The 20,799-nt window shown below is 37.1% G+C and overlaps 1 long non-coding RNA gene across 1 annotated transcript; it reads right to left on the reverse strand.

Annotated features, from left to right (window-relative positions):
* Positions 1 to 8,149: 8,149 nt before the first annotated feature.
* Positions 8,150 to 20,380, reverse strand: LOC309869053. The gene is made up of 5 exons (XR_014313965.1): positions 20,274 to 20,380; positions 10,204 to 10,278; positions 9,355 to 9,502; positions 9,121 to 9,222; positions 8,150 to 8,358 (listed from the first exon to the last, which is right to left on the reverse strand). It is a non-coding gene; the product is annotated as an uncharacterized lncRNA (long non-coding RNA).
* Positions 20,381 to 20,799: the final 419 nt, after the last annotated feature.

The raw sequence follows: 20,799 nt of genomic DNA on the forward strand, positions 1-20,799 counted from the left end.
TTTGATACTAGTCCCTTCTTACTGTTCTTCTTAGTCCCTTATTGTTCTTCTTAAGTTTTCCTCAACATCAGATGCTATGACCTGATTTGTGGATAATTTCCATATTTTTCTCCCTGTCCAATGAAGTCCTCTAACTACAAGCAGTATTTTGTAATATGTGTGTATATGTGTGTGAGTGTATGTTATAATTGCATAGTTATCATTTGGTCTAGAAATGTGTGTTATAGCAAGGAGCAGAATTTAGTTGTCAGTGAGTGACTTTGGATAGATGGTCAAGCTTACAAAAGACCCTATGGACTATTTATTGGTATCTTTGAGCACATCTCTTAGCTTCTAAAAACAGTACTATAATTTTATATTAACTAACAATTTATGTTAATTTTATGATTATGACATAATCATAGATTCACATACAATTGTGTGCCCGTTGCCCAGTTTCTCTCAATGGTAACATTACTCGAAGATATAGGACAAAATCACAGCTAGGATCTTGATACTGATACAGTGAAGATACACAACAATCTCATCAGCGCAGGTATCTCTCATGTTGCCTTTTCTGTCCACACTCACCTCTTTCTTGCCCTGATCCCTGGCAACTATTAATCTATCTTTTTTATAATTTTGTCATTTCAAGAATATTATATACAGGGAATCATAAAGTATATAACTTTGAGGATCAGATTTTTTCACTCGGCATAAATTCTCTGAACAGGCTTCCAAGTTGTTATATGTATTGATAGCTCATTCCTTTTTATTCCAAAAAAATATTTCACAGCACAGATATAGTGCAGTTTGTTTAACCATTTACTCTTTGAAGGATATCTGGGTTATTTCCAGTTCAGGGTTTTTATGAGTAAAGCTGTTATGAACATTTATATACAGATTTGCATTTGGGGTTTTGTTTGGTTCAGGTATGATGAGGCCAACATATCAGAAGACATTGCCATTAAAAAGACTCCTTGTTACTCATAGGTCCAGAGAGGAGAGAAGCATACTATGCCTTCAGGGTCATACAAGGGAACCCTAAGGTCTGCCACAGGCAGAGAGAAAGAGCGGGGAAACTACAGAAAGGCCTTTATTGTAGTTTTCATCAGAAGAAATGGGTAAGATATTTTAGCACTGAAGAGGGATAGTAGTGGCTCATTTGAATAATTTCAGTGGGCTCCCAAGTGCAGAGGCTACTTGATGCCTGGCCCTACAGGAGAATAGTGCCTGAAAGTGTTAGAAAGTGTTAAGAGCAGCATTTATAGCCAATGGCCAATGAGGGTATTGGGCACTGGACTGGTTTTTGTATATGAAAATCAGGCTTCTGGGAGAGTGCTTTGCTACCTCTAGGAATCTACAAACCTAACCAACCACAGGAGGGACAGTCCTTCCGTTGGCAGCAAGGTTTCAAATGTCCAAAACATCAGATATGGAAGCTAGAAAATATGGTTAACACAGCAGTCTCCTCTAATCCATGGTATCACTTTCTCTGGTTTCTGTTACCCGAGATCCAACACAGTCTGGAAGCAGATGATCCTCCCTCTGATGTACAGTCAAAAGGTCAATAGTGCCTGTGCCATTCACCTCATTTCATCTCATCATGTAGGCATTTCATCATCTCACATCATCATAAGAAGAAGGGTGAGTTCCAGGCAAGAAGACATTTTGAGAAACCACACTCATACAACTTTTGTTACAGCATGCTATTATAATTATCCTATTTAATTATTATTGTTGTTAATCTCACTGTTCCTAATTTATAGATTAAACTTTATCATAGGTATCTATGTATAGGAAACACTCATATATATAGGTTTTGATACTATCCTTGGTTTTAGGCATCCACTGGGGATCCTAGAACATAACCCTTGCAGATGAGGCGGGAACAACTATACATGGTTTTTGTGTGAACTTAACTTTTCATTTCTTGGGATTAAATGGACGGGACTGTAGTGCTGGATCATATGGTAGTTGCATGTTTAGGTTTATAAGAAACTGCCCAACTATTTTCCAGAACGGCTGAACAATTTTACATTACCAACTGAAATGTAAGGGTGATTCAATTTCTCCATACCTGAAGATTTTAAGAAGGAAATTGTTATTTGGGTTATTGACATTTCAGGCTTCTATTTAATGTGTTTTTTATTGAGTGAATGTGATATGCAATATACTGAGCTGGAAATGATGAAAGATATAAAGGTGAACAGGAAGATGACTTTGCTCCAGGAGCCGTTATATCCCCTCTACCAGTAGAAGTAAACCTGTGAATGATGAACAAGAGAGAATAAAAATAGGGGACATATGGAGGTTCAACCAATGTGCAGTGTAGGTGTGGAGGAAAGGGCCATTAATTCTGAAGGTGTCAGTGGGAGGCCTGGTGTAGGTGGCAATTTCTGAGCAGCTATTGAAGAGTGAATATAATTGAAAAAGTAAAAAGGTGGGGGGGGGTAGGAAAGGCACCCAGCATTGAAAATATGTGTGTTCTGGGAGTACCAGGGGGAGCCCGAAGGGACTGGAGCTCTAGGGGCCTGGCAGAAGGGATCAGTTAAAGTGAGAAACAGTCTTGAAGAAAGATTAGGAGTGAATTCAAATGATGTGATCTGGACCTTGTTTGGTAGCTAAGGAGAAGTCACTGAAGTTGTAGAGGATGAATGTCACTTGATCTGCATGTTAAAATGGTGACAATATTATATTGAAAAGTTATGAGGTCAAAGAAGAGATTTAAGAAGCTGCTGTGGTAGTCAAGGTAAGAGACACAGAGATAATAAGCTCATCCTGTCATTGTTGTCCTTTCTTTCATTGTTTTAAAGTCAGGAAATAATTCAAGTGCCTTATAAGAGTCAGACAATAGTGGAAAGGAAGGAACAAAAATCCCCCAGTATCCTTAGTCAGAAATGACCATACTAAACATTTTATAGTAATTTGTTAAGATTTGGTTATAATCTGTATCCACTTATATGTGTATATGTGTAATTTTGAGCAGATATTGGTCATGCTTTATGTAATGTTTACTTTTCCATATCTAGTACATTATATCATTTTTTTAGATTTATAAATATACTTATTCAGGATCACTCAAAATTCTTTCTGTTGTATGGAAATACCACAATTTACTCCACCTCTCCCTACTAAAGGATACTTAGGTGATTTTGTTTCGTTTGATTTGTTTTTTTTTTGTTTGTTTTTTTTTTTTTTTTTACAATTTCTAACAGTGTTCCTTTTATTCAAACACTTTACAGATTTGGAATCAAATATAAAATTCATTATCTGTAGTTTTCCTCTTTCATTGGTGCCTATGGAAAGTGAGACATCCAGATAAGACAGGCTAAGACGCTCAACACCCCTTTGAACTGGCATCACTCATCAGGTGGCCTTGTAGCATCTCTCCAACTCTGAAGATAGCATGGGTTAGGTTGATTTGGAGGCCAGTAAGCTTGTGATTTTCTAGTTGCTATAAGGTCTACTCAAGGTCTTTTGCATCATATTGAGTTTTTAAAACTGAAATGTGCATTAAATTATCCAAGGATCTTTTCACAAATGAAGGTGGAAAGGACCAACCATAAAAGATTGTGATTTAGTAGGTCTGACGTAGTCACAAAACTTTTTTTTTCTTTCCCCAGGTAGTTTTGATATACTGCCAAGGTAAAAAACCATGGTGTTAGACCTCTCTTTCTATCCTTTTCTGGCACAACTCCCCTAAAGTGGTGATAAAATACTTCATACTAGGATGAGGCTTAGTGATGGTGGTGTGATCTGTTCCTTTACGGGAGGCTTGGAGTCTTCAACTGGAAGGGAGCCAGTCTTCCACTGGCCATGAACAGGTTGAGGGCAGAGATACTTTTGGGAAGGCAAGTTTTTTTGGTTTTGTTTTTGTTTTTTCACATTTTTTAAAATTAATTATTTTTATTAACATATAATGTATTCTTTGCCCCAGGTGTACAGGTCTGTGAATCATCCGGCTTACACATTTCATAGCACTCATCATACCACATACCCTCCTCAATGTCCATAACCCAACCACCCTCTTGGAAGGGCAAGTTTTTATAAAAACCTTTAAATCCAGGACTGGGCTTTAAATAAAATCCTACCAGCTGCTGAGCTTCTGTTTTCCAAAATTATTTACTGATCTCTTAATTTGTTGATGAGGCCTTTGACATTCCTACCAGGAAGGAGGTAAAAATGGAGATCTGGGTAGACAAGACTATCTCCTCCGTGAGCCCATGGGTGGGGTTGATACTGTGGTCCTGAAGGAAAGCAAGATAGAAGCAACTGAGTAGGGGCAAAAAGGCACAGACAAGAAGGCTCCCGCTGCTGAGGACAGATTTTGACTTACCGGCTTCTTTTCCTTAGGGAAGACTATGCAAAGGACATTGTCCCAAGGACCATATAAGGAAGTCTGTAAATGTATGGTCTCCCTACCATTAACAGAGGCTGTTCCATGACTGGACACTAGACGGAGTTCCAGGGTATATGCCTTCTCCCCATGCCTGCCTTCTTCAGGCCCTTGCTGGCTCTGTAGAGATGCCTGTTCCTCCCTCCTGACTCTCGCCCACACTTCTGTTAGGATGAAGGTACTATATAGGTATCTCTGTCATGAATCTTTGCCCTACTTCCTTGGGTCTCTGGAAAATCTAACCAACATTTGCTCCTTAATAATGGCTTTTCTTGGCCGAAGAAACATTTCCTCCTCTGTGGCCGAGAACCAGCCGCAATCTTTTGCCAGTTGCATCAGAGGGGCCGACCTTCTCTTCTATGTGTGAAGAGAGGAATGGAACTTGCAGCACCAACCACACACTTCTACAGAAACCTCAAGCAAATTGCCTAGCATAGGTTAATTTTCCCGGTCTCCGAAGAAAAGCTCTAGCAGCTTAACAACACTTACCGACACCTTGAAAATATCAGATTTAAATAAAATGGCCAGTTACGCTTTAAAGAATGGAGAGGATCTGCAACATCAATATTCATCTCACAAAATCTGTGTGTCAATAATGTGGCATAAAAAACAAAGTTATTGCAAAAAAGGATGTTGTTACAAGAGAGGATCGATATATCTTGTTTGGGAAATCAACACTGTGACTTCACCTCATCATTTATAATGTATTAGCTAAAAGGTCTAAACTGTCTCAATCAGGAGACACACCTTGAATTCTCTGCATGAGGATTTGATGTAAGTAATGATAGCAGCACTCATTTATTATGTTCTATATACAGGCATTCTGCTTAAGTCACTCTCATTTAATGCCACAAAATCCCTGGGAAGTCCAACATCCATTGGAGATAGGAGGACATCTCAATGAGAACCTCTGGCCAAAATCAACACTAATCAGAAGAGTTTTCCTGGGGCCCCAGCATTTTCCCAGCACCCTCCCTGAGGTTCACTCATATTCAGAGCCCCAGGCTTCTCAAAGCTTACACTCAGTGTGGCTGCAGCTTTGTTGCTTTCCTCTTGTTCTTCCCTTTCTCTCTACCTGGCAATGTCTGAGGCAAATCGATCAGCTCCCATGGGTCCAATCATCATGGCTGTTGTAGTGGTTCTTGGAAAGGTGAATACAGAGTTTAAAATATGAAAATTTTTTAAAAAAGAAACAATATGCACACACAATGGAATGGGGTACAAAGGTTGATTTGACAAATCTGAATGCCCAGAAAGAGATGTGTGTTTGCAGACTAATACTGAATAGCAGGATGGCTCCACTCTCATATTCAGCCTAGTATATTTTAGAAGGCCAGACACTCTATTCAACTAAATCAAGCATACAGAGAAGCACTATTACAGGACTTTGTGTCCCCTTAGTGCCTATGGTTCTTGGTCACACTGCTTTGAAGAAAGAAAATGTAGACCAGACAGAGTGGTGGGCAGCAAAGCAGTTTATTGAGCAAGAGCACAAAGCTTCTGGAGAGGAAAAGGGACCCAACTGGGTTTCTGAGTTTATGGGTTTTTATGAGATCTTTTGCAGAACTAACATCCTTACATCCCTCCCTCCCTCTCTCTCTTTCTTTAAATTTTATTTATTTATTTGAGAGAGAGAAAGAGTACAAGCAGGGGGAGTGGCACGTGGAGGGAGACGGAGAAGCACGTTCCAGGTGAGTAAGGAGCCCGATGCAGGGCTTGACCCCAGGACCCAGGAATCATGACCTGAGACAAAGGCAGATGCTTAACCAACTGAGCCACATAGGCACCCCTTTTGGAGAACTTTCTTAAACAGTCAGAATGTGCTGAGTTTTGCCAATCAGGGCTTTGGTCACATACCCATCTACCTATTAGGTTAATGTCCACATGCTGATGGTCTTTTATTTTTATTTTTTTATTTTTTTGGTCTGACATCTGGGGACTTAGGTCTTAACTGCCCCTTGCCTGTGATACTAAGAAATGTTTTTGTGGTTAATCGTCTTATTTTAGGATGTTTTGCAGAAGTCATTTCTGTAAAAGGCTGCAAAGCAGAATGTCCGTACAGTCCTCTCTAAGCTGCAAAATAGGATGTCAGTGCTATTTTATTTTACCTGTCCTGACTCCATATTTTCTTTTTGGGGACACTGGCCCTTACTACCTAACTGTCTGACTAACTTCTAACAGCATCTCAATAGCATTTTAAACATAGGTAAAAACAAAGTATAAAAAAAAAAATTTACTTTTCATGCCTTCCATCCACTCTTGGTGTTTTGGCATATATTCTAAAAGAGAGATGGAGACAAATGGAGACAGAGAGGCAGGGAGGGAGGAATGGACAGGGGCAGAAAAACATGGAAACATTTCATAAAATAGAGATCATATATATATTATATATATTTTGGAGGCTCTATGAACATTTTCCTACGTCATCTTTTGAAAACATGTTTTTAATAACCTAGTAATATTCCATTATATGAGTAAACAATTTAATGACTGCCCAATTTGGGACCATTTTATGTTACTTCGAACCTTCTTAAAACTTTTCTATTATAAATATTACTTCAATGGATATCCTTGAATATGTATTCTCATCCACATTTTGAACTATTTCCTTATAATAGAATTCTAGACCTATAATTGTAACTTTTGGGTTTTTTCTTTTTTTACACAGCTCTTGATGTAGGTCACCAAATTGTTTTCCAAGAATTTGGTGCTAACAAATACTTCTAAAACCTGTGTTTAAGAGTGACTAACTCACATATTATTATTTTAAAAAAATGACAAGTGTGATCAATATTATATAATAGTTTTGCATTTTTTAATTGGTGAGATTGAAATTGTCTACAATTTATTAGTACTTATGTTGGTTTTATAAATTATCTTCTCATGTATCAAGTCACTTTCCTAAGAGATTTGCTTCCTATTGGTTCTTTGGATATCAAATTTTTTGCTTTTTTTTTTTTTTGCCAATTAATAATTTGTTTTTTAATTTCATTTAATAAAAATGTTCAGGTATGTTAAAAAATTCAATGTAAAATAAGTGAAATCAAGAACTCTTTAGGCGAATTTTGAACCATTATTAGATAGTGGAGAACTTTTAAGTATAAAAACAATAAAAAATAATAAAGAGGAAGATCAAATTGAACTGCAACCAAATGTAACCCATTTGCTTTTTAAAACAATTTAAAAAAAAAGGACAATTTGTGATAAGCAATTATAGAACTGAACATAAAATATAATTACCATTTTTCAAAAACAAATATGTAATATCAAATTATTTTTCAAATTAGTTATATCAGTTTATATTCTCACACCCCAGGAAACAATTGTAATAGCGAATCAGCTACATATTCCCACAGCAGTGTGAGCTGCAACAGTCAAAAATGGAAAAAAAGAATTTCACACATCCATTAAACAGGAGAATGGGGAAATTACACATTTTCCTATGCTGGGGCACTATAAAGTAGTGGAAGTGAATGAGCTAGAGCCGCATACATTACCCTGTGTGAATCCCATAAATATAATGTAAAACAAAAAGCGAGATACCCAGAATATATACAGTGTGATTCCATTTATATAAAGTTCATGCACAACTAAATAGTAAATTGCTGGGGATGCATACATATGTCATAAAACTACAAAGAAAAGCCAAAAAATTGATGAACACAAAACTCTATTGTTTAGATTACTGCTTCTGAGCCCTGGCTGCACATTAGAAGTAACCGGGGAACTTTTAAAAAAACATACTGATGCCCAAGACCCAGCCTGAAACAATTAAATTAGAATCGCTTTATTCAATGGTTTAGCTAAGACTTACAGTAAACAAATACTTAGTGCATCATTGAGGAAATTAGGGTCATCCTTTCTCAGTACCTCAAGGTCTTTGCTTCTGCAATGATTTCCTCTCTCTCCTGCAGCATTAATTTTTCCCTCACTGTTGGGTTTCTCTCTTTGGCACATGCACATGCCTTAATGTTAGCCATCTTAAAAGAAACAAAAGAAAGAAATAAAAAATAACCGTACCTTGACATTATGTCTTCCTCCTTCCATCTACTAACCTTTTTTTTTTTTTTTCCTCTGCTTTTATAGCCCTGGAAGCAATTGTCTATCCCTCCTCTTTCTACCTCCTCATTTTCCTGTCTTTTCAGCCCATGTCACTAGCTGCACTTCTCCAGAACCAGTTGCAGACAGCTTTCGTTAAGATCAGCAGCCCTGAGCACAGTCCTACCACACCTCCATCGTCCATCCTCATCATGTTCAGAGCTGGTCACATCCTCTTGCCTTTCCTCCTGCCTCACTGTCCCTTCTTGTGCCTGCTTTCTCCTCTTCCTCCTGACCTCAGAACATTAGCTTAGGCCACAGCTTAGTCCTTGGCTCTGTTCTATAATGATCTTGTTTTTCCTGAAACACTAAGAGATTTTCAACAGATATAATTCTGGGCTCAGTCAAACTTAATTTCCTTCGATGAACTCATCTTGTCCTGTGCCTTTAAATATCATCTACAGGTTGTTGGCTTCTAACTGTTTATCCTCCATGCTGATGTCTTTTCTAAACCTAGACTAAAATATCCAATTGCTATTCTGCGTATATACCTATATGAACTGGTACTTGCTTTCAACCCTAAACTAAGTTCTACCATTCCCTCAGTTTCTCCAGACAACAACAGGGGCATCCAATTTATAAGCAAGTTTTCTTAGATGGGCCTTCAAGTGATAAAATGAGCCAATAACTTTCAGTATACTTACTGTTACTATCTTCACGTAAGTCATGTCTCAGCTAATGTGACAGTCTCAGGAGTGTTCTTTCTGCTTTTTGTCCCCTTCTAGTCTTCCTGAAGCAGCTTGATCCTTTTAAAGTATAAATTAGATTACATGTCTCTCATTTTAAAAACCCTCCGTAGCATCCCATAGCTGAACTCACCATGGCCTAGGAGGAGAATATGCAAGATCTGGTCATTGTCCACACCTTGATGTTCTTACCTTTCACCTTGGTTGTGAGATTTCAGACCCACTCTCCTTCTTCTGTCTCTTGGAAATGGCTGGCCCTTTCAGTCTCACGTTCTGAATGTCAGATCTTCACTCTGTGCGGAATGCTGTCCTCTTAAACTCTGCTTTGGCTGGCTCCTTCCTGTGAGTAATTCAACACTCAGCTCATATGCTCCCTCCTTCTCAAGGGGCCTTCCTTCATCACTCCATCTCAAGTGCCCCAATCCACACCTACACTCACTTGTTATCATGTAAGCTTGTTTTCTATTTTTATTAAACTATCATTATCTAAAGGTATTTATTTGTGTGTCTGTATTATCTCTTCTCTGCTTCATTAGAACATCAGGTCCCCAAAAGTGGAGACTCTGTGTTAGTCGTTGCTCTAAACTTAATATTCAGTGTAATGCCTGATGATTGGTTGGGTCACAATTAATATTTTGAATGGATAAATAAATAATAAATCAAATCCAACTTTCTACTTTTTATGTATGAGTACCCATGCTATGCTTATGTTGGGTAAGGTTTTTTTTTTTTTTTTAATTTTATTTACAAACCTTTCTGATCATCACATAAAATAAGAGCCACCGTTCATTTTGTGAATATTAAATATTTGATTTGTTCCGCTATTACTGCTTTATAGAAAAAAAAAACAAACACTGAGGAAGTGTTCTTTAAACTGTTTTTCCCATTTCTGAGGCCAAGCCGCTCCCCTGTAACTACACCTGCCCATACATTTCCTGCTTCTGCTTTTTACCATGAACTCCCACCTGTGTGTTTCCTAGCATGCTGGACTCCCCGATGTTTGTCATTTACTTATCACCCTTGCTGCACTTCTCTGCTCACCGCAAATGCTTTTTCTTCATTATCCTTCAGGACTTGTGTATGCTTTGTATAAACATGCATTCTGTCAGCATCAGTCTAAGAATTGAAAATAATGGCATATCATCAGAAACATTTTTCTTTCTATCCTGGCTTCCCCAGCCTTTGACAGCATGGACACATTGTTTTGAAAGAAAGCTGAGGGGGCACCTGGATGACTCAGTGGGTTAAACCTCTGCCTTTGGCTCAGGTCATGATCTCAGGGTCCTGGGATCAAGCCCTGCATCAGGCTCTCTGCTCAGTGGGGAGCCTGCTTCCTCCTCTCTCTCTCTCTCTCTCTGCCTGCCTCTCCACCTACTTGAGATTGAAATAAATAATATCTTAAAAAAAAAAAAAGAAAGAAAGGAAGCTGAAGTGAGGAGGTTAATATTGACAATTTGAACTAGATGCTCGGGAGACACCATGAGATACTTCACTAGATGTAATTCTGGGCTCAATCAAGATCTTAATTAGCAGCATTGTTCTTATATATTATACAATTGTCATTATGTGGCATTATGCTGATTATGCATTATAGACGTGCAGTTCTTTGGGTGAACAGTTCACTTGAGTATGACTTGTGCAAAATACAAGATGTTATTTTAAAATATAAGTATACGTAATTTAAATGTTCCTGAAGTGAATTAAATGGCAATTTTGTGCTGTTCTTAAGAGAAAGGATTTACACCTACACTGTAAATTATAAAGCAAGCTGCAGTGTTCTTAGCACCCACTTCATGCTGTTTCTGTTAAGAATTCCCAGAAGAGCCGCTTAGAATATACTAGCGATTAAGTGAGTTACAGTACATTCTAAAGGATTTTATAATACCACAGAGAAATAAAAATAAAACATAAAATATATATTTAAATTGTAAAAAATGTTATTTCAAAAATAAAAATTAAGATTTATCCGATGGTTCATCCTTCATATTAGCATAGGATATCTACCCCACTCCCTACTGAGTGTTTCAAAAGGCAACATTTCAAGGTACAAAGTGTCTTTTTCTAGGTGGCTGAATACAAAATGTCAAAAGACCAAATGTCACCTTCCACTAAAGTATTTGTGGTATTTGCAAGAAAAAAAAAAAAAGACTGTCATTAAGCTAAAATAGTATTATATTACCATGAAACTAAAAATATTACTGTAATAAATCACAAAAGAAGAGAGATGTTATTCTTGCTCTTTTGTATTTTAAATAAAGTAGACGTGAGATAGAGTAATGTTTCATGGTTTATTATAGAACCGTAGGAAAAGAGTCATTCCTCTGAAATCATTCTCCACCTCTCCTGGCCTGCAGGCCTTTGTCCCAATATTGAAGTCCTGCTCTGATTTCAAGGCCATGAGCGATGAGACTTCAGGCACTTTGACCACTGCAACTGATGACTCTTGGATTTACTCTTTGGAAATCTTTTCCCTCTTTTTCTCTCCCTCCTCCTTACCCCTGTTTTCAAACAATAATTTTCTCCCCCTCTCTTGGCATTTACCACAGTGTGTCCATATTATTCATCATCTGCTGGGACCCTTCAGGGCAGGGACTTTCTCTCCCTCCTGCTGATTTTAAAGCCATATATGTTTCATGAATATATATATATATGTATATTTTTTCACAATATGTATCTATTATCCCACCCAGCTTAAAGAATTATCAATCATGACCAATATCATCTTAATTACATCCCAACTAACTTCACTCCTTTGAATCCTAGACTTATTTTGAACCAGATTCCAGCTATCATATTATTTCAATAATAAAACTTTATGTATTCTTTAAAAATGTCATTAGAACATCTAGAAATACTAAAAATAATTCATTATAATATTCTAAATTCTCCACGTGACTCGTTCACTTATTTTTTACATTTGATTTATTGACTCAAGATCTACTTTAGTTCACATATTAAATATCTCTGTTATTCTCTCTCTTTGTTTAATATCACATTTACACAAGAGATGGCAAAAAGGAACAATAGAATGTTTGGAGTGATCAGTATTCGAAGGAAGTGGTCATGACAGGAAACAAAGAAGAAAACAGCGAACTAGAGCAGGGCTATAGGACTTAAGCCTGTGTGTCATATTGACTCATTCTTGGGAGACCTTCCAGTTCCTACTAGGGAAGGGTTTGGGGTCTCACTGTCCTTTAGGTCTCTTCAGGGCCTATTCCTTTGGCTTGCTGACTCCTGGAAGTTGGGACTGGATTATCTCTAGGCCAGTATTCTGTTTGTTCCCAGTGACTTCTAAGGAAGGACCACAGTACATTTTTTACCTCTCCCCCAGGCTAGTTCTTGGTGCTTTATCTAGCTACCTCATATGTTCTTAAGTTTAAACTGGTCAATACTAGCAGACTTATGAAAGCTACACTATTTGAATTCTAAACATCCATGAACTTGATAATAAAGCATCAAAGTATATGAGGCAAAAATTGAAAGACTACTGTACAGAAGATTTTTATCTTGATGAAGTCCCAATAGTTCATTTTTGCTTTTATTTCCCTTGCTTTTGGAGATGCGTCTAGCAAGGATTTGCTGTGGCTGAGGTTACTACTTCTGTTCTCCCCTTCTGCACAGCAAAGGAAACAGTCAACAAAATTAAAAGGCAATTTTTGGAATGGGAAAAGATATTTGCAAATGACATATCAGACAAAGGGCTGGTATCCAAGATCTATAAAGAACTTACTAAACCTGATACCAAAAAATGATTAATCCAGCTAAGAAATGGGCAGAAGATATGAGCAGACATTTCTCCATAGAAGACATGCAAATGGTCAATAAACACATGAAAAAATGTTCCACATGACTTGGCATCAAGGAAATACAAATCAAAACCACAGTGAGATACCACTTCACATCAGTCAGAATGGCCAAAATTAACAAGACAGGAAACAACAAATGTTGGCAAGGATGCAGAGAAAGGGGAACCCTCCTACACTGTTGGTGGGAATACAAGCTGGTACACCCTCTCTGGAAAACAAGTAGGGAGGTTCCTCAAGATGTTAAAAATAGACCTACCCTATGACCCAGCAATTGTATTACTTGGCATTTACCCCAAAGATACAAATACATTGATCTGAAGGGACACCTGCACCCTGATGTTTAGAGCAGTAATGCCCACAATAGCCAAACCATGGAAAGAGCCAAGATGTCCATGGATGACAAATGGATAAAGAAGTGGTATATATATATATATACAATGGAATACTACTCAGCCATCAGAGAGGATGATATTTATCATTTACATCAATGTGGATAGAACTGGAGGGTATTAGGCTGAGCAAAATAAATCAATCAGAGAAAGACAATTATCATATAGTTCCACTCGTATGTGGAATATATGAAACAGGCCAGAGGAATGTAAGGGAAGGGAGGGAAAACAAAATGGGAAGTCATCAGAGTGGGAGAAAAACCATGAGAGACTTTTAACTATAGGAAACAAACTGAGGTTGCTGGTGGGTGGGGGTAATTGGGTAATGTGCATTAAGAAGGGCACATGATGTGATGAACAGCTAGTGTTATATGCAATTGATAAATTATTGAACACTATACCTGGAACTAATGTTGTACTATATGTTGACTAATTGAATTTAAATTAAACAACTGAAATAACTCCAAGAAAAATTACACAAATACACAAATATAGCGAGAGATTTAAGTAACCATTAAACAAAAATTGATATAACTAATAGGAAAGCATAACACTATTAACCAACATAGTATAAATGAAGACTTGTATAAGTGAATGAAGACATAGTATAAATGAACACTATCAGCCACCTTGATGTCATACTATAGAACATTTCACTGAACAATAGCAGAAAATATATATATTCTTTCCAAGTGTACTTAGAATAGTTGCCATGATAGAGCATATTCTAGGTGAGAAAATAAGTTTCAATAAATTAAAAAATAATATCATGCAAAGTGTATTGCCTGACCACACTTAAAATAAAAGAAAAATATCTGGAAAATCCACAAATACTTGCAAACAAAGCAATGCACTTCTGTATACCCCTTGAATAAAAAAAAAAGAAATAGAAAATTTGAAATTATTTTTATCTAAATGAAAATGAATACACAACACATCAACATTTGCAGGATATGGCTAAAATAGTACTTAGATGGAAAATATTTAGGACTGAACACCCATATTATATATGAAAAAACCCTCAAACAAATGATCTCAAATTCCATATTAAGAGTCTAGAAAAAGTAGGGTAAACAAAATATAAAGTAAGCAAAAGAAACGTAAAGATCTGGGTATAAATCAGTGAAATAGAAAAAGAAAGAGAATAGAGAAAAATCAACTCAAAGCCAATTTTTGAGAATAGATGAAATTAAACACTAGTCAGAATGATCAAGAACAAAAAGAGAAAACACAAGATAATATTTTGTATTTCTATTTTATTTATTTATTTATTTATACTAGCAAAAACAAGAAAATAACCAAAATATCAAAAAGAGGGAAAAAATGGTTGGGTAAATTATGGTGCATTGACATGATAGAATATTATTAAGTCATTTAAGCAATTAGAAGAATTAGTAACAATGTGGAAAAATGCTTCTTTATAAACATTATAGTTTTGTGTAAAATCAGGGTTAAAACATACCATTAGTGCTGCTATGAAAGCTGAAAGTAAAGAGATAACACTTCAAAGAACAGCAAAATGTTAACTAGGATGATATTTGGATATTCAGATATAAGTATAATATATATGAACACCAATAAAACATTATTTCTCCATTCCATACCTGGATGGATAGAGTCTTACCTAAGATTGTGACCAGTTCCAGACTTCATACTTTTAAATAAAGCCAAGATATTTGTATTCAGCAAGAAGATATAAAATTGAAATAATTCAGAAGGTGAACAATGACATTATCAGAAAAGGTTAAAAATATTAATTTAGCTTGCAAGCCAGGCAATTTACATTATCTGTACCCAGAGAAATATCTTTGTGCAAATAATATCTACATTTTATATATTTATTAACTATATTTAAATATAAATATATATAAATATACTCAAGTATACTTTTGAAGTAATTATTGAATATGTACACTACAAATGATAAGACAAAATCAAGGGTCTTAGATACCAGACTTTTCATGTGACATTGTTAGAAATCTTGTTGCTATTTGTACTAGTATCTTCTGGAAGCCTTGATTTGTGATCTGTCTAGCCTATCACTTCTTTCTTTCTTCTTAAGAAAGGATATTTTGGCCCTGGAAATGACATCAGAGATTATCTATGTCTAATACTTGATTTTAATGATTAAACTGTGGTTTAGAATGTTAAAAGGACATAAAAGCTCAGAAGAATAATTACTGAGAACAAAATCCATATTTCTTAAATCCTAAGTATAGCTACTCTTCTTCTTTAAAAAAAAAAAAAAATCATTACACTCTGTTTTATAAGACACCTTTCCTTCTAAATGGCTCCTGTTTTGGTTAGATAATTTTTCTGAAGGCAGAACTTTGTTTCATCCATGAAAATAGGATTGTTGAAGTTCCTCCCCAAATCATTCTGTTGATAATGTTAATAATCAGTTCTTCAGTTCTGGTCCCTGCATTCCAGAATCTCCAACTCAAAGGCCCGCTGGTTCTCCCTTGTTGGGTCTCAGCACTATTGATTCAACTGGAAAAAAAAAAAAAAATACTGAGTATCCCGATGTTTAGCACCATCCTGAGTACTGGGTACTGGCAATACTGCAGGAACAAGATAGAGCTAGATCAGACTAACTCACTTTGACTTAAAAGTACAAGAGTGGGGCGCCTGGATGGCTTTGTCAGTTAAGCTCTGCTTTCAGCTCAGGTCATGAACCCAGGGTTCTGGGACTGAGCCCTACATTATCTGACTTCCTGTTCACTGGGGAGTCTGCTTCTTCCTCTCCCTCTGGCCCTCCCTCGGCCCTCCTCCCCCCTCCCCCGCCTTGTGCATGTGCGCTCTCTCTCTTTCTCTCAAATAAATAAAATCTTTAAAAAAAAAAAAGTATACAAGCGTGAAACAACTGGGTGATTAATCCACAGGTGGATGGTAAGTACACTTTCTCATCTTACTAAATCTACAAGGAAAGCTAAGGAGAACCTGGCTAAGAAGCAACGCCCATGTTACCCTAGGGATCTCTCCAGGTTCTGGTGTTTTCTGTGCTTCTGTAGCTGACAAACTCTGTGAGTAAAATATTCTCTCCTTAAATATTCATTTATGGTTAATCCGGCCTTGGTCAAATCCTGCAGGTCTCAGAGTCATTCTGTCCCTTGGAGGCAACTTTGCATATTTCTGCTCTGCTTAGATCTCCCAGTTTAACTCTCAGAGCTGGTCTTGTTCCCTCATTTCCGAGTTCTCAGGGACATCATTTTTGAGCCCCAGTATTCTCACCCCTCAGAAGGAGTTTGAGCTCTTTCTGTTCTTTAATAAGAGCAGGCCTTGGTGCTCTTCTCTTTAAGAAAACGTCTCTGAAATGTACAATTTAACACATTCCTTCTAATATTACTCTGTGTACCCAGCTATATGACAATGATGGTGTTTCGGTACTCTCAATCCCGTTAAGAGCTATTAGTGATGATTAGTAGAACAGATATTGCTCCTGTAGTAGCTGTTTCCAGCCTATAGAGATAGGTAAGGTTTAAGGCAGTAGTTTTACAGTAATGAAATGAGATATGAATCCTCTTAAATCTTTTATGATTACCATCGTAGCTTTATTGAGACTCAAAATCTAAATGTGCTTTTGGCAAAGGAGCCAATTAAGTGGGAGAGAGAAAATGAAATTACTTTGTATTTTGGATAACCAAATAGATGCTTTCTGATTTTATCTTTAAGGGAATTCCTTTTAAAACAGACTTTAGGATCTGGAAGTCTTGAAAGGGTCATCCAGGTTAGCCTCTTGTCTCTACACATATCTCTGTTGAAACAACTGTTTTTAAAGATTCTAGAGATCGAGAATTTAGAACATCCCTTGTATATCATTTTCAAATTCAACTTCCTATATAGTGCTTCTGTCTTTAGGAAATTCATAGTCTTGTGAGAAGACACATATGTATGCTAATAACTAAACACAGGGAGGCACATGTTAATGCAAGGATACACCAATTGCTATGGGAGCACAGGATCCGGCAGAATTTCACAAGGGAATCTTGGAAAAGTATGGGAGCTTTGTGAATTTACAAGGGCTCCATGCACAGGGCTGTGCAAATCTTCCAATTTTAGCACATATGCTATAACACCTGCTCTTTCTATGTTAAGATTGATCCTGAGGTAGGAAGAGATTCTAATTTCCTCTCAATTCCTCTTTCTAACATTCCTTGCGCATATAGATGTACATATAACCATGCATCTTACAGAGAAAGAATAATTATAATAATATTTTAGGTCCGTGCTGGAGATTTCATCTCCAGAAATAAAGGGACCCATTTTCCTCAATAGGCAGTTTGACGTATCTCAAGTTTAACAGCTCAGCAGGTTATCAGTGGAACTAGGCCCAGTTTAGGAAGTGTTGATTAAAGAAACTCTTATCTGAAATTTTTGTTTTTCTTTTCTTTCTCTTTTTATTATCTTTTCTTCTTGTTTTCCCTTCCTTCCTTCCTTTTATTTTTTAGTCAAGATTAGAGGCACAAATGTTTGATTCCCAAAGCACTATGATAGTGATTTCTATCTTAAAAAGTCTGGGGTCTACAGTGTTGATTTGTTTACTGATGACTTGTGTATGAATAGGGCCATAGGTTACTTCTGAAATCCCCCTAAAAACCAAGAGACCATTTCTCTAGTTGAATCTTTATGCTGTATTTGAGTGTCCTAAGTCGGTGTTTTTCTTGCAGTATAAATGGAACCATCTAGCTACCAGTAGGATATTGCTCTTGGTACTCAAATAATTGGACCAATAGGGAGGTTAACAGAAAATATACTTAAGTGGTTGAGTAAACAGTTCCCTTATGATCCTTTTTATCTAGTTGTGCAATATATTTTCCTATGTGAAATAATGGATCATCTCTTTCTAGGCTTTATAGATTTCTCTATTAATTTTTTACTGACCTCTAGTTCTCATTTTCCCAGGATCAGTTTTTTGTGCCAGATACTGCTGCCAGTCAACCCCAAATATGTCCTTCCCTTTTAATACAACCCCAGTTTTGTTCATGGTGTCAATGTATGCACTTGGCATGCACATCCATCTCCCAGGTTCCCTTACCATAAAGAGTGCGCATGCAGCACTGTTGTGGTAAGTAAGTGAAGCCACCAGGTGACACTGCTGGCACAGCTATTATTTTTTCAATAAAACAGGGTAGATTCAGCTAGCATGAGCCTCTTGCCATCACCTTTCACCCCTTCTTCTTGCTCTCAGTGTGGGATTAATGACCAGTAGAGGATAGCACAGCTGCAATCATGGGAATTGAGTAGATCAGAAGTGATTTGAAACCTCATTCTCGGATGACTTCTTTGAGCCACCATGCTAGTGCTGGCCTGCTCAACTCTGGACCTGGTCTATGGAAACAAGTCACTACTGCTTGGGTCACTGTAGATGTGTTTCTCTTCCCTTTAGCTGAAGGCACTGCTTACTGATTGACTACTTTTCCCTCTTATTTGGTTGGGCTATTTAATATTATAGAATGAGAACTTTTGGAGTTAGACAAGTTGGATTCAATGTCCAATTCTTCCACTTATTCTCTGGATGATCTTGGACAAGTTATTGTACTGATGAGTTAGTTTTCTTATGAGTAAAACAAATAGTAATACCTTGTTCTTAAAAATTATTTTAACCTTAAAAGAGTATATAGCAAGACATTTAAAAATAATGTATGTATTCAATAACTGTCATTCCTGGTATCTGCTCCCTAAAATGTCATTACTACCATAATCCACAAATATTTGTTAGTTCTGGTTTTGTTACAAAGGGCTCTTTGCTTGGAAACACATTTATGACAAGTTCCTAGAATTCCACCTCATTGCACAATGTAAAACACAAAAGCTAAACTGTGAATAAATGAGCCATTGCCTTCTCATAAACAAAAGCCATAAAAAAGGGAGTATAGATCTTAAAAAATTCTATTCGTTGAAGTGGAGTAAGTTGATTTATATTCTAGCCTTAATCTCTAGTTCCTTGAAATTGATATCAGGAAAATATCCGTGGGAAAAGAAATGGGTATCAGCTACAACAAACCACCATATAATAGAGCCCTTTAAAATGAAATAATTCCTTTTAGAATAAGGTAAAATGTCCTTCACTGTGAGAAGCAAGAAGCCAGGATGAGGCGTAGGGAGTTTAGATTCCAGTACCTCTGAGTGCTAAACTCGGATCTATCACTTGCTGTGTGATCTTGGCCAGGTTCTAGGTCTGTCAACCTCAGTTTCTCTTCCATGGGGCTGTATGAATATTTTAAAAGTTCACACATATTACGTTTCTGATATTGTTCTTTAGCACAAGTATTTCAAAATCTATTATTTTAAATAAGTGCAGTAGGAAGAACAGATTATTTATACCATCACAAGCTGTGAGTCATCTGAAGCAACTGCACTGTTGGCCATAAAACCTCCTGTGACAGTGGACTGTGGAACAAGTAGCTTTCAGAGTCATTTTATTTTATCGCGTAAATCCAACAATCCGGAAAACCCACACTTGTCTTGGAGGCCACAGTCAGCTTCTGGTTGATATTCCTTAAACCTCTCAAACTGTTTCTAAATCCTTGGCCATTAGGAAAAATTCAGTTCATGGAAACTTCTTGAAATGTTCTTCCCCTCCCACAGATTGATAAGAAATCCAAAAATGGCCTGTAGAATTTTAAAGATCGATTAATTTTTAATTCCCTAGATACTTCTTTTTTGTTTAAAAAAAGGAGAGGAGGAGGGAAGAAAGGAAGAGAAGGAAGGGATGGAAAAGAAGGAAGAGCAGGAAGGAAAGAAGGAGGAGGAAGAGAGGGAGCGAGGGAGGGAGGGAAGGAGGGAAGAAGAGAGGAAAGAAGAACATTTCATTAACATGCTGTGTGATGGGGAAAGTGTCTCCAGTGCAAGTGCTCGAAAATACCCTCCTGCTTACTTGACACCTCACAGGGCAATTGTCCTGAGTATTGCTCACCTCTGCTGGTTTCCTAGGACGACCCCCCATCCACCAGCACAGGTGGCAGGAGAAACAGCACCATATATCTCTGTGTTTGTTCCTCCCACTGCTACAGATGCCATACAACCAAACAGAATGTTTGTCCCTGATTGTTATCAATTACCTGTGAGCGGTGGTTTTATAGAAGAGTTTATTGAGTCTGAACTCTGTCATTAATGCTAGATTATGACATCATGCCACCAAAATGAAAACAAAATAATGGAAACACTGATACATTACCATTACCCAGAAGCTGTGCCTATGACGAATGCTATTGATAGTCCTCATTTCCTATGGGAAAAGCATCTGTCAGTGGGATATGGCAGGATGTGGCTTTACCAGGCATAGCACTTTTTAAGGATCTAAATAGGATATACAACATTGTCATGCAGATAATATTTGTAGAATGACTATTTATTGATGAACCAGATCCCAGGACACTGGACCTGAAATAGACCTGCAAAAGAAACTGCAGTGAGGAGAATTGATTTTGGAATTCCAGTAA

This window comes from Mustela nivalis (assembly GCF_964662115.1).
Source record: "Mustela nivalis genome assembly, chromosome: 1".
Lineage (NCBI taxonomy): Eukaryota > Metazoa > Chordata > Mammalia > Carnivora > Mustelidae > Mustela > Mustela nivalis.